The sequence below is a fragment of the Xiphophorus hellerii genome, chromosome 24 (assembly GCF_003331165.1).
Source record: "Xiphophorus hellerii strain 12219 chromosome 24, Xiphophorus_hellerii-4.1, whole genome shotgun sequence".
Taxonomy (NCBI): domain Eukaryota; kingdom Metazoa; phylum Chordata; class Actinopteri; order Cyprinodontiformes; family Poeciliidae; genus Xiphophorus; species Xiphophorus hellerii.
The window spans coordinates 4855487-4866356 of record NC_045695.1 but is presented as its reverse complement, the minus strand read 5'-3'; positions in this window follow the sequence as shown (position 1 = coordinate 4866356).

The window sequence follows — 10870 nt, the reverse complement described above, 5'->3', positions numbered from 1 at the left end:
TAGCCTGCGGTCTTGAAGATTCCTCCTGGGAGTCATAACTTTCCTCCCCTCTACACGTCCATCAAACCCCAAGCTATTTTGGGCCTCTTGTGACCAACAGAGAGTGGGAAGAAACCGTGAACAAGCCCGGGGCTGTTTCCTGCCTGGGACACGGCGTTAGCCTAGCGCTCAGCTATCGGCTGAGTTACGCAGGGTTATGGTTTCCAGATGTGAAAGCCAAACAGCTGGGTTGTTTTCCTCCTCATCCTTTGACAAACAGTGAGTTGGCAGCTACTTCGCTCCAACGCATATGGCGGTGTGTCCTGGAGGACTCAATGAGGCTCTTTGTAGCAGTCCAGCTAGCACAGAGCGACTAGCGGCTTCCTCCACGCCTTCGTGGGATCTCGGTGTGTGAGGAGAACCGTGGAGATAAATCCCTCAGGGATGCGGCGCTAAATTGCTTTTCATGGCTGGAAGCTTTGACATGTCCTGACCGTGCTGGCGTGCACGGTTGAGTGCATCTGCTGGTCAGGGTCGAATATTAGGATGAATAGGATTCCCAGAATCATGGGAGCGTCGGGCACGGCTCTGAGTGAAACATGGAAACAGATGGAGGTGGATCAGTGTCTAGGATGGCACTTAAAGACTTTTTATTGAGAACTCCTCTGATACTTAGGCTGGGTTTTAAATATAAAGCATGAAAAATATAGGATTTGGTTTGAAAGTAACCTAAAAACCACTTTCTGACCACAGATAGACCGACCTTCAGCTCATTGGTGTACTAATGCTTTTCTACATGTTTGAGGTGCAATGGTTAATCCTTTACTGTGTTATGTTGTAACACGGCTCCTACGGGTTAATATGACAACACTTTTCCAGAATCTAATTTTGCAAGGAGTTTATGATGAATGTTTCTGCATTCGGATGGAAAATTGACAAAGAAAGCCGTCAAACTGGTTTTCATTTTGGGCCAGTTGTGCCAGAATCTGATAAACAAATGGCTAGACCTGTCTCTTCTTAAAATGAAATAATAATTAACAGTTTTTCACATCATTTTTCTTTTTGTAATTTCTTGCAATAAATTTCCAATTTAAAAACTTTTGCAAGGAATTTTGCAGTGTTTGCACTCATACGTTGATAAATGTGACTTTTTATGACTCGCAAATAATCAATAACAGACCAGAACTTGACATCGAGTAACGCAGAGGCAGAAGTGGAGACGTAAAACATACCGCCACCTGCAGGTGGGAGTTGGCATCACTTAACGTCAATGTTTTTGACCATTTTTCTGGAAAATCTTCCAATTGGCCCACAAAAAAAATGACGCGACATGTTGAATTTGCTTGAATTTCCACGAGCGTAGCAAAACCGGGAGTGTTGACTACTCTAATTTGGCGGTACACAGATAGAAACCACTTTGATTTGATTAAGAAAATAATAGTTAAGCACCCAAATGTTACCTTGAAGGTTCTATTTACGCGTACCTCTGGAGTCTAGAGGGCCACATAAACAGCTATGGCTTTAGATAGCGGGATAGAGTAAAAAGTCTGCTCACATTTTTTTGGCATTCTGTCTTAGTCTTCCTCCATACTGATCTCAATCAGGTAAAACCCATCAGTCGGGTTGTTTTCTTTTTGATCAGCTCTATCTGGTGATCAGCAGGTCTAACATGTCTGTTGGCAATTGCCTGAGAAAATGGCTGATCTCTCCATTTCCCCCCCCCCCCCGTTTTCGTATTCTTGTCGGACATTGTTCGCATTTCGTTTTCAGGCGCTCCACTTGTGAAGTATGCGATGGACTAATTAAAAGAGGAGACTGTTGGTCTTGTCCTCCTCTGCTCTGATTTAACAAGCCTCCTCCAGCCCAGATGGACGGGCCGTAATGAGTTGTCTGGAAGCACCGACGGTGCCCACGGCTTTATTGGGGCCGTCGAGGGGCCCCCCTCACCATGGGAACCTCTGCCATGGAAACCAGCCCCTGAAAGGAATGACCCCTTCCAGTACCACTGTGTGGATCTCTGTGTTGCTAGAGACAAGCGTTCTTTTCTTTACAGTTTGACCTGGGAATAGAGTATAAAACTAAACCTTTGACCTCTTGCAACATCAAATTCCTTTGATTGGTGCTTCTACGCTCAAAATCCTTCAGTGAACAATCTCAGATGTTTGGTTTCTGGTCAAGATTATGATTAATACCAAGCAGAAGTGAGAAATATAGTGAATTTTCCGCGTCAGAACCCCTTGTTGAGCCTGCCAGCATAAACCTGGGTAAGAAAAGCAGCCTCTGGTTTTTATTTTAGAGCACTAGGGTGTAGAAAGAGTCATTTAACTCCAAAATTAGTTCGATTAGTCAAAGATTTCAAGCTTTAAAATTTGAATTTATTAACTGGGTTTTCATGAATTCATGTTTGAAATATGTTGGGGGGGAGTAAACTTTAATTTTTAAAAACAGCTTTTACGCCTTTCAGAGGGCATTTAGTAGAGTGGCGGTAAACACTCAACACGTGAAAGTTTTTGCGCTTCTGCCATGCCCCTAACCTTCCTGAAAGTTTCCACGTGACTCAGTGTTTTGCTGCTTCTGCGTGTGCATGAATGCGTTTTAATTCGATTACAGTTGGTCATTTTCCCGTGTCAGGCAGGAAAACCATCGAGACGTCTTCATGGTCGGCTGAGCTCAAGGCATGGGGGAACTGAAAGAAGCAGATTTACCTCGCCGCCGACACCCGCACCGCGCTGCAAGTCCAGGCATTTCCGACGTGAAATTCAAAGCCGAGATCGAGTTCGCCCTGATGTTATCTCGGAGTCTGTCCTGTCTGCAGCAGCTGATTGACATCTTAGGCTTGTTTACCTGCTGTTCTGGCTTTTAGTTAACATCCGGACTGAAGCAGGGTGGAATCACCGGAGTGAGGTTCAATCCTCAGCTTCCTGTGGTTTCCAGTTATTGGTTGGAGCCTTGAGCCTCACCTATACCCACCGGAGGGAGGCGGTGAGGAGCCGGGGGCCGCCCGTGGATTTGCAGGGCCCCATTCAGATGCTAATCTGACGCCATCTGGTTCTTTAGCTCACAGGGCGGTTGATGTTGCAGAGCTTCCCTCTGAACATGGATCATTAATGAAAGGATCCATAGAGCGTTCCTCTTCCATCCAGCCCTGAAGGCCCTCAGTAACAGGCCTGTTCTTCTGCTTGACCCCTCCATCACCAGTCAAAGGTCCCTCCACCAGAGGACTAAATCACTGCCAGGGCGGCTTGTTGAGGGTTGCTCCAAACTGCCGACTGATCAAATGAAGCGGATGTGATTTACACAAAATTTCTGACTTGTTGGAGTCTGGCCCCCACTCAAGTGGGAGTGGGAACTTTTCTCAGGCTTGTTTTCTGCCTGGCTGCACCCCAGTGGGTGTCTGTGTGGGTCCAGGATGACATAACTGAGCAATTTCTGGGAACAACTGCTGTAACCCGGCTTGGTGTTTTATTATAACCACCTGAATGAAGCCAAACTGTGGTTTTCATCAGTCAAAGGAAACTACTACGGGAACTCTGTGGTTTTTATTTGCTAATTTTAGCCAGGAGTTGAACCTAATGGCACTTTCCAATGTTCCCAATACTTTTTTTTTTTTGTTTTATTAATTTGGGGAACTGCAGTGACTTCAGTAGTCCATATAGTTTTCTATCCATTAATAGAAACCAAACGTTTAAGACGAGTCTCATTTAGATTCGGAGCTGTTTTTGTGTTCAAAAGGCGATTCTCCAAAAACAAGGATCCATTTTGTTTTACTTCTGCTTGCTTGTTCGCATCGTCCGCACAAGCAGAAGGATAGAAATCTGGATTTAGTGACATTGGACAATATTTTATTCCTTAGTTTGCCTCTTCACTGAGTTGTGCTCCTAGCTCACCTGACCATTTTGTCTAATAAAACCAACTTAGAGCGACCCCTGCTGGTGCATAATGGTTGTTGTATTTACATAACCACATTTCCATACAGTTCAGTTAGCAGGTACAAAAAGTCTTAAACATTTGCCATCCATTGAGAACTAAACATCCCTTAGCAGATGACTGTTTTTGTACTTGACTAGTGAATGTCTGAAAAGATCTATACATTTCAAAAATATGAAACAGCAGAGGGGCAAACATAAACGGATAAAAGTATTACCCAGTCAGTGTTGGTTAGTTGAAAATACATCTAACCCATGTTGAATCTGTCCTTGTCAGAAACTGGCTGAAGTTGGTCTGAAACACGGTTCCATTTTACCAGGTGGCTGTTTTAGGCTCTCAACTACACGCAGACAAACGCGGTACATTTTCGTAAACGATTAAGACGAAATGCGCGTCCAAAAGAAAGCGCTACAGTAGGCATGTCTGCATGAACACTGCCACAGAACGACACCGAACGGTGCCACGTCGTCTTTCCGAACAAGACGCGCCAGAACATGAAACCGGCGATTTGGAACGTTTCCACTCTGGGACCCGAATTCAAAAAACGGCAAATCTGTGTGAAACACGCGGCTCGAACGACAAAACACCAAATGCGCATAATCGTTTTTTCTGTGTGGATGAGGGAGTAGACAAATAAAAGTTAATTAGAAAAAAAAAACATGCTCTGATATAAAAACTGAGCCGATATCTGATGTCCCGATATTAATATTGCTGTTACTCCTGATAACTGATATTTACCTTAACCACGCTGCCAACATTGCTTCTCTGCTTCAGCTAAACAACCCGGCTTTACTTATTGGACGTTAAAGCCGATATCGTGCATCCAAAGATAAATCGATACACACACGATGTTCAGCTCCTATGAAGTGTTTATGTCAACTAATTAGGCCTGCAGATGGAAAGATCTGAAGATTAGGGGTGAAGAACATTTATAATTAAAAAAGACAGAGAGACCGCATGAAAAATGTTTGTTTATTCATAGCCAGATGGGGTTTTTTTCTCTGATTGTTCAGTAAAACCAGTTTAGGCATAAATAAAGAGAAAGTGTAAATAACTATCAGGTTTCTCTGCTTTGATGACAACGTCTCCCTCCGCTCCGTCAGTACAGAGCCGATATAAACAGGAAAGTCAGTCCTCTCTGATTCCCGCCGCTAACTGGTTTCAGCCCTGTGGTTCTCCAACCAGGAGGATTTTTTTTTTTTTTTTTTGCCGGCGGTAGCTCGGGTTCTCCAGCTTTGCTGTTTCCCGCGCTGGGTGGCATCCCCCGTCAACACGCACATAAACCAGAGAGACTCTCCCGAGAGACGCTTTTAATCTGCTGCCACATCAGAGCAACGAAAACGCAGGACGCTTGCGTCTGGTCGAGCCTGCTCTGCATCACTCTGTCTGCACGTGTTTCTGCTTTTGGCGTCTGGTCTGGCTGCGTGAAGCCGAAGCGAACAGACACGCAGTCAGTCAGTCAGACGGTGTCGGGTCTGGAGCAGCGGCGGGAACGCCGACGGTGGATGCCGCGGCGCAGGAACCCGCCTGGCTCAGACCGGGTCGGCGCTTTTCTGCCCATGAATAATGAAAGACAGGCTGATGGGACCGAGTCTGATGCCAGCACGATTCCAGGCTAAACCTTATTCACCAAAGGCGTGTGAAAAGACTAACGTAAAATAAAAATGAATCTGTTTTTGATTGCAGTTTAAGATGGAACAATAAATATTAGTTTTTAGAAAAACCAACGTTTTAAAGATGCTCATCGTTGGAGACAAATTCAGGAGCATTATCTCATTTAAACAAGAAAACTTTCTTGTTCAAATGAGATGATTTTAATCTTCTATATGAATTCAAAGCTGTAAACGAAAAAGCATCGGGTTTTTTCCTCTAAAGTGTGTTGTAAATTGACATTAAATAAACTTAAGTGAATTTTTACAGGCATTTTCAGGGTGAGACTATGCCGCTCCTGCAGTTGCCCAGGAAAATATCCATTTATTTTAGGTGTGAAGGTTGCTGGAGTCACATTTTTGCCCTTCCTGCTACGAAACCTTGTGAGGTAAAGATGCTTATCTCTAAGGAAAACATAGCTGCCTGTCTGCAGATTGATAACAGTCACATGAAAATACTTGAAAGAGTGTAGACAGATGAGATCAAAAATAGAACCTTGAGAGACAAAACCCGGGCATTCTTGACTTAAAAGGCATCCAGCGGGGCGTGGTAGTATCGTGGTGTGGGTTGGAGTCCAAAAACTTAGAATCTCCTGGAAGTTTCTGGGGAAATGTAGGAAAATTTCAAAGTTCCGGTTACTTCTGCTTCACGTCGGCTTTATTCACGAAAACGTAATTAGCTTGGGTCAGTTTCAGTGCTGCGAAGCGAAGGAGTTCGTCGTCCATCACTGGTGTTCGTGGACGTCGTTTGTGTCTCCGATTTACGAGCGTAGCAAAAATGCAATTTGGTCCGGAAAAAAAAAAGTGATTAAAATATTTAACATATTAATAGCTGTGTGATCAATTTCTCAAAATTCACCGTCCCTAATATTTAATTCCCTTGAACTCGATAAAGTTTCCATTTTGTAATTTTTCGCCCCTTTGCAGTTCTTCAGCTCTAGCATTATTTATTTCTTTCCTCTTTTTTGAAGGCATTCTGGGTTTGTTAAAATAAATGTCAAACTGTGTCATACTTGTTACTTTTTTCATTAGATAGCAAACAATAAGAAATGAAAACAGACACTATCCACTCCAACTTCGTTGTCGACTAATTACATTTCCGAATCCCCGCTTCCTACGCCACACTTAGTCATCACCGTCCTTGGGCTTCTTTTGGTCTAACTTTATTTCCAAATCCAACCGTATCTATGGTGATTTAGCTTATTGTCATGGAAACAAAGTGCTGTTGTTGCAGTGCACACCTGCAGCCTGCTCTGGAGTCTTTCCCCCCCACCTCCCCACACACACATATCCATTAAATTTCCATTTTCTCAAAGGAAGCGGCGAAGTGGGGCGGACACTTTGAGACGTTTCGGCTCAGATTGAGCCTCAGACCGAAAGCTTTCGGGTTCCAGAGGATAATCCTGCCAAATCTTTTTAGTTTCATGTTCTGCAGCGGGACATAAAGGCAGATCTGAGTTTACAGCAGGCCACAGCCGTAATCAGACAGACAAGCCCTGAGCTGCAGCCGGCTGCAAGCATGGAAACGTCAAACTAAGTTACTGGTGAGTGAGTGACCTCACCCGCCAGTCGCTCAAGCACAGGAAGTCATTACAGTCCAACCTGGACTTTTTTGCTCAATGAGAGCATCAATAAATATTGGAGTTTGATGCAGCTTGGTGATTTAAAATCACACATTTTTAAGTAAGTAGCATCCTGACGAAGCATATTTGTAAGACGGCGTATTAAAGCGCTTGCTAGTAGAAAAGGAAAAGTACATTTGTGCCAAAAAAAAAACAAAAAACCCTGAAATTTTGTGATTAATCTCAGAATTTCCAAGAGAAAACTTGGAAATTTATCAGATTCAAAGGTTGAAAGTTTTTTTGATTATTGACACTGGAAAATTTCCAACTTTTTTTTTTTTTTTCAGAAAATTTAAGAGATTAATCTCAAAATTTCATTTTTTTTTTTTATTTTCTTCTCGCAAATATTTTACTTTGGGAGCCCTGAAATTTCCTTCTTTTTTTTCAAAAAAAAAATAATAAATAAATAAATCTCATAATTGCAGGTTTGTTTTATGGAAATGTACTTCTCATTTTTTCTTTTCTATCTATCCATAATGGCCCAAATATGCCGTTGGGTATTTCACATGAGATTGTTTTTCGAGAGCAGTATTTGTGTTTGTGGCTCTATAAATGCTGTGCCATCCAGTCACCGTCCTGCAGAACCATTTATCACCTAAAAATAAGTAATAAACAGTTTTTTTAAAATCACAATCTTTATTGTGATCACAAAAGTACCACAAAGTAACTCTTAAGTCCATATCAGCGCCCCCTACTGGACGCTACTTAACAACGTGGCCGTCCATCCTCACCTCGTCCTGTTCTGTTGATAGATGTGAGGAGATTCTAATATGTCCGTCCTCTTGAGGGATTCAGGATGCGTCCATCCCCCTCCTTCCTCCATCAAGCCGCTCGCGCTGACCACAATATTGCTGTATCACTTACAGTAATAGGCCGGCACTCAGAGTACTCCAAGGTGAAAGCCTCGCTGAGAAGCTTCCTGTCCACACAGGAAATCTGGTCAAGCTACGACCTCCTGTGTTTGCTGCTTAAGAGGCCTTCTGTTTGAGATGATTGATTGGTTGTGTTTCCCTGCACGATCACTTAGCCTGCAGATCATTGTTAAAGGACGGCAGCGCTGTCTTTTATCTTAATATGTCATGTCACGCAGTTCATTTGTAGAAAACCTTTTGTTTTTGCCACACTAATTTAATGCCAGATGAAGATAGCCTGAGCATGTTTTCATATGATCATTTTATGTGTTAAAGTCATTGACTCTTAAACCTTGAAAACTGCTTCTGCCACCCTTTGTGGGATAAAGCCCTACACACCACACCCAACCCTTTAGGTCACAGAGTTGCCTACTGCAACTCATTCAGTCATTTTTGTATGATAACAGAGATATAATAATTGTCTAATGGTTCAGAAGAATCACATTTGGATTGTTTTCCCCAAGAGAGCATAAAGCCCAGTTCACGCTACACGATTTTTTGCCCTTACGACAATCTTAGAACGTTCTAAATTCTAAGATTGTCGCTTGCGACAATCGTAACCGATGATCCTGCAGAGTGCGGTGTGTTACGACTGATCGGGTCCAGTCGGTAGAACGTTGGGACCGCTTTGATCTAAAATCGGGGATATTCAGCATGTTTGATCGTCTTGAATCGTTTATCGCAGCGTCTGTGGTGTTCCCCCGACTGGGGGCGAGAAGGCAGCCTGTTGAATGTGACAGGTAGCCAATCAGAAAGCGCGGTGGGGAATCGAGAGTCCGCTGGACTTCTGGCATGGAAGATTGTTTGGTCGAAATGTGGAAAGAACGCGAATGTTTATTTAACATTTTGTCTAAAGAGCATCACAACAGAAAGCAAAACCAAACTGTTTATGTAATGTCATTAAAAACTGGCAGTACAGTTCAGTACAGCTAGCACCCGGCGCTAACTGTAGCTGAAGGCACGATGCTACTGCTAGCAAATCGTTGGTCAAAACTGCATGTTAAATTTTCTCATGGTATTATTGTCTGATTATTAAAATTAGATTATCTGAAGCATAGACGTGTTTTAAACAAGCATAAACAGAAGAAGTAAGGCAGATTATTTGCATTTAATAAGCATTTAATCCTCTAGCAGGAGGAGAGCACAGGAACGGCAGGAGGCCTGAGGCGGTAGGGTCAGGTCGGTATGGCCTCGCAGATCTGATGCCACTCAAAGGACATCATGCGTCCCCGCATGATGGACAAGGGCGGATGATGCTACCAGTAGACATCTTTGCTTTTAAGTGCTGCGTTTTGATGCTAAAGGGGAAAAAAGGGAGCTGATTGTGTGGCCTGACCGTTATTTATACAGACCGGGTATAGTAAAGTTTTTCAGTGTTGTGCTGCACATGAAGAATAAACCCATTAGCAAAGGCCTTGAAGACCAAAGCTATGTGAAATAAAACATATCTTCTCAATTCCCCATGGAAACAGTATAGCTGAGCTGTTTATCAGTATCAGATATCACTTTAACTAGTTTTCTTATTGTAGTCTGAGTTAGTGCTTAATCTTTCAGACATTTCCCATGAAGCCTAAAAATGTAATAATTGGGTTCAAAACAATAGGAAAATATAAATAATTGCTGTTTTCATCAAACATAAATGGTTGATGGTTTCCCTGCCAACAGAAATGTGACCTTTAGAAATAAACTGTGTTTGATGTAACATTGTGTTGCCACCTGAACCCTGCGTACTCAATGTGATTACTCTGCATGGAACGAAAAATGCAAAAATATTCACTAATAATTGCACATACGATGACCAATTAGAGTACAAAGTGGTTTTTATGCCATTGGGGAACGAACAAAAAGCTCCGGATGTTTGGCTAGCCGCGTCCTTGAGTTGCATAAATGATCCTCTCGGAGATAAATGGGCGAAAACACACAGAGGGCTTGTTTGGTAGCAGCTGAGGATCCGCTCTCCATAAAACATGGTTGACAAAAGTGCAAGACGTTTATCGTGAGGGTGGTGCTTGCTATTTTCCCTCCATCAAACTGAGCCAAACATCAACTTGTGCTCCCAATCGCCCTGCCTTGACTCACTGTGGAAGGATGGGGAGGAAAAGTGCTGACTTGATGGTTCTGGAGGCTTGGCCATGCAGCGCCCAAATGACTGCTAGCTGCGTCTCAGAGAGGAGTATGTTTATTGTTTACCGGCGTTGACGCTCCGCTGCGTGTTGGCATGTCGTGCCGTTGACCTGCCATGCCAGGATGTGGGCGCTTCCTGACGTACTTCGTCAAGCTAGCGTTGTGCAGCGTGTTGGTTTCCATCCTCCCTCCTTCCCTCGTTGCAGCTGGTCTCTGCTGTCTGTGATGGATTCCAGAAACTCTCGCTCTTCCCTCTGCGACGCTCGTCTCTCCTACAAACTTTAGAAACGCGGCACGGCGTCGTTTGATTCAGGAAAAACACCTTTCCAGCTGATATTCAGCTCAGTTTGATTCGATTAATCTTGACGTCTGTCTGGTCCTCTGTATCGGATTTAGGATCTGACCACTGCTGCCCGGATCTTAGTGCTTCCTGCGAAGGTGCTAATTTAAAACAGATGGCATGTGGAGGCATAGTTCAGATTAGCCAATAATAGGAAGGGATTTAGAATCAGGGACGTCGTTAGTGCAAATTACCTTTTCTCATAGGTAGCCTCGTTTACCCTAAAAATTAGACTAGATTTATAGGTACTGTAAACTGCTTCAGTGGTTTAGCATACCAAGTTTACGCTCAAAAGAGTTTCACATTTATGGGTAGCGT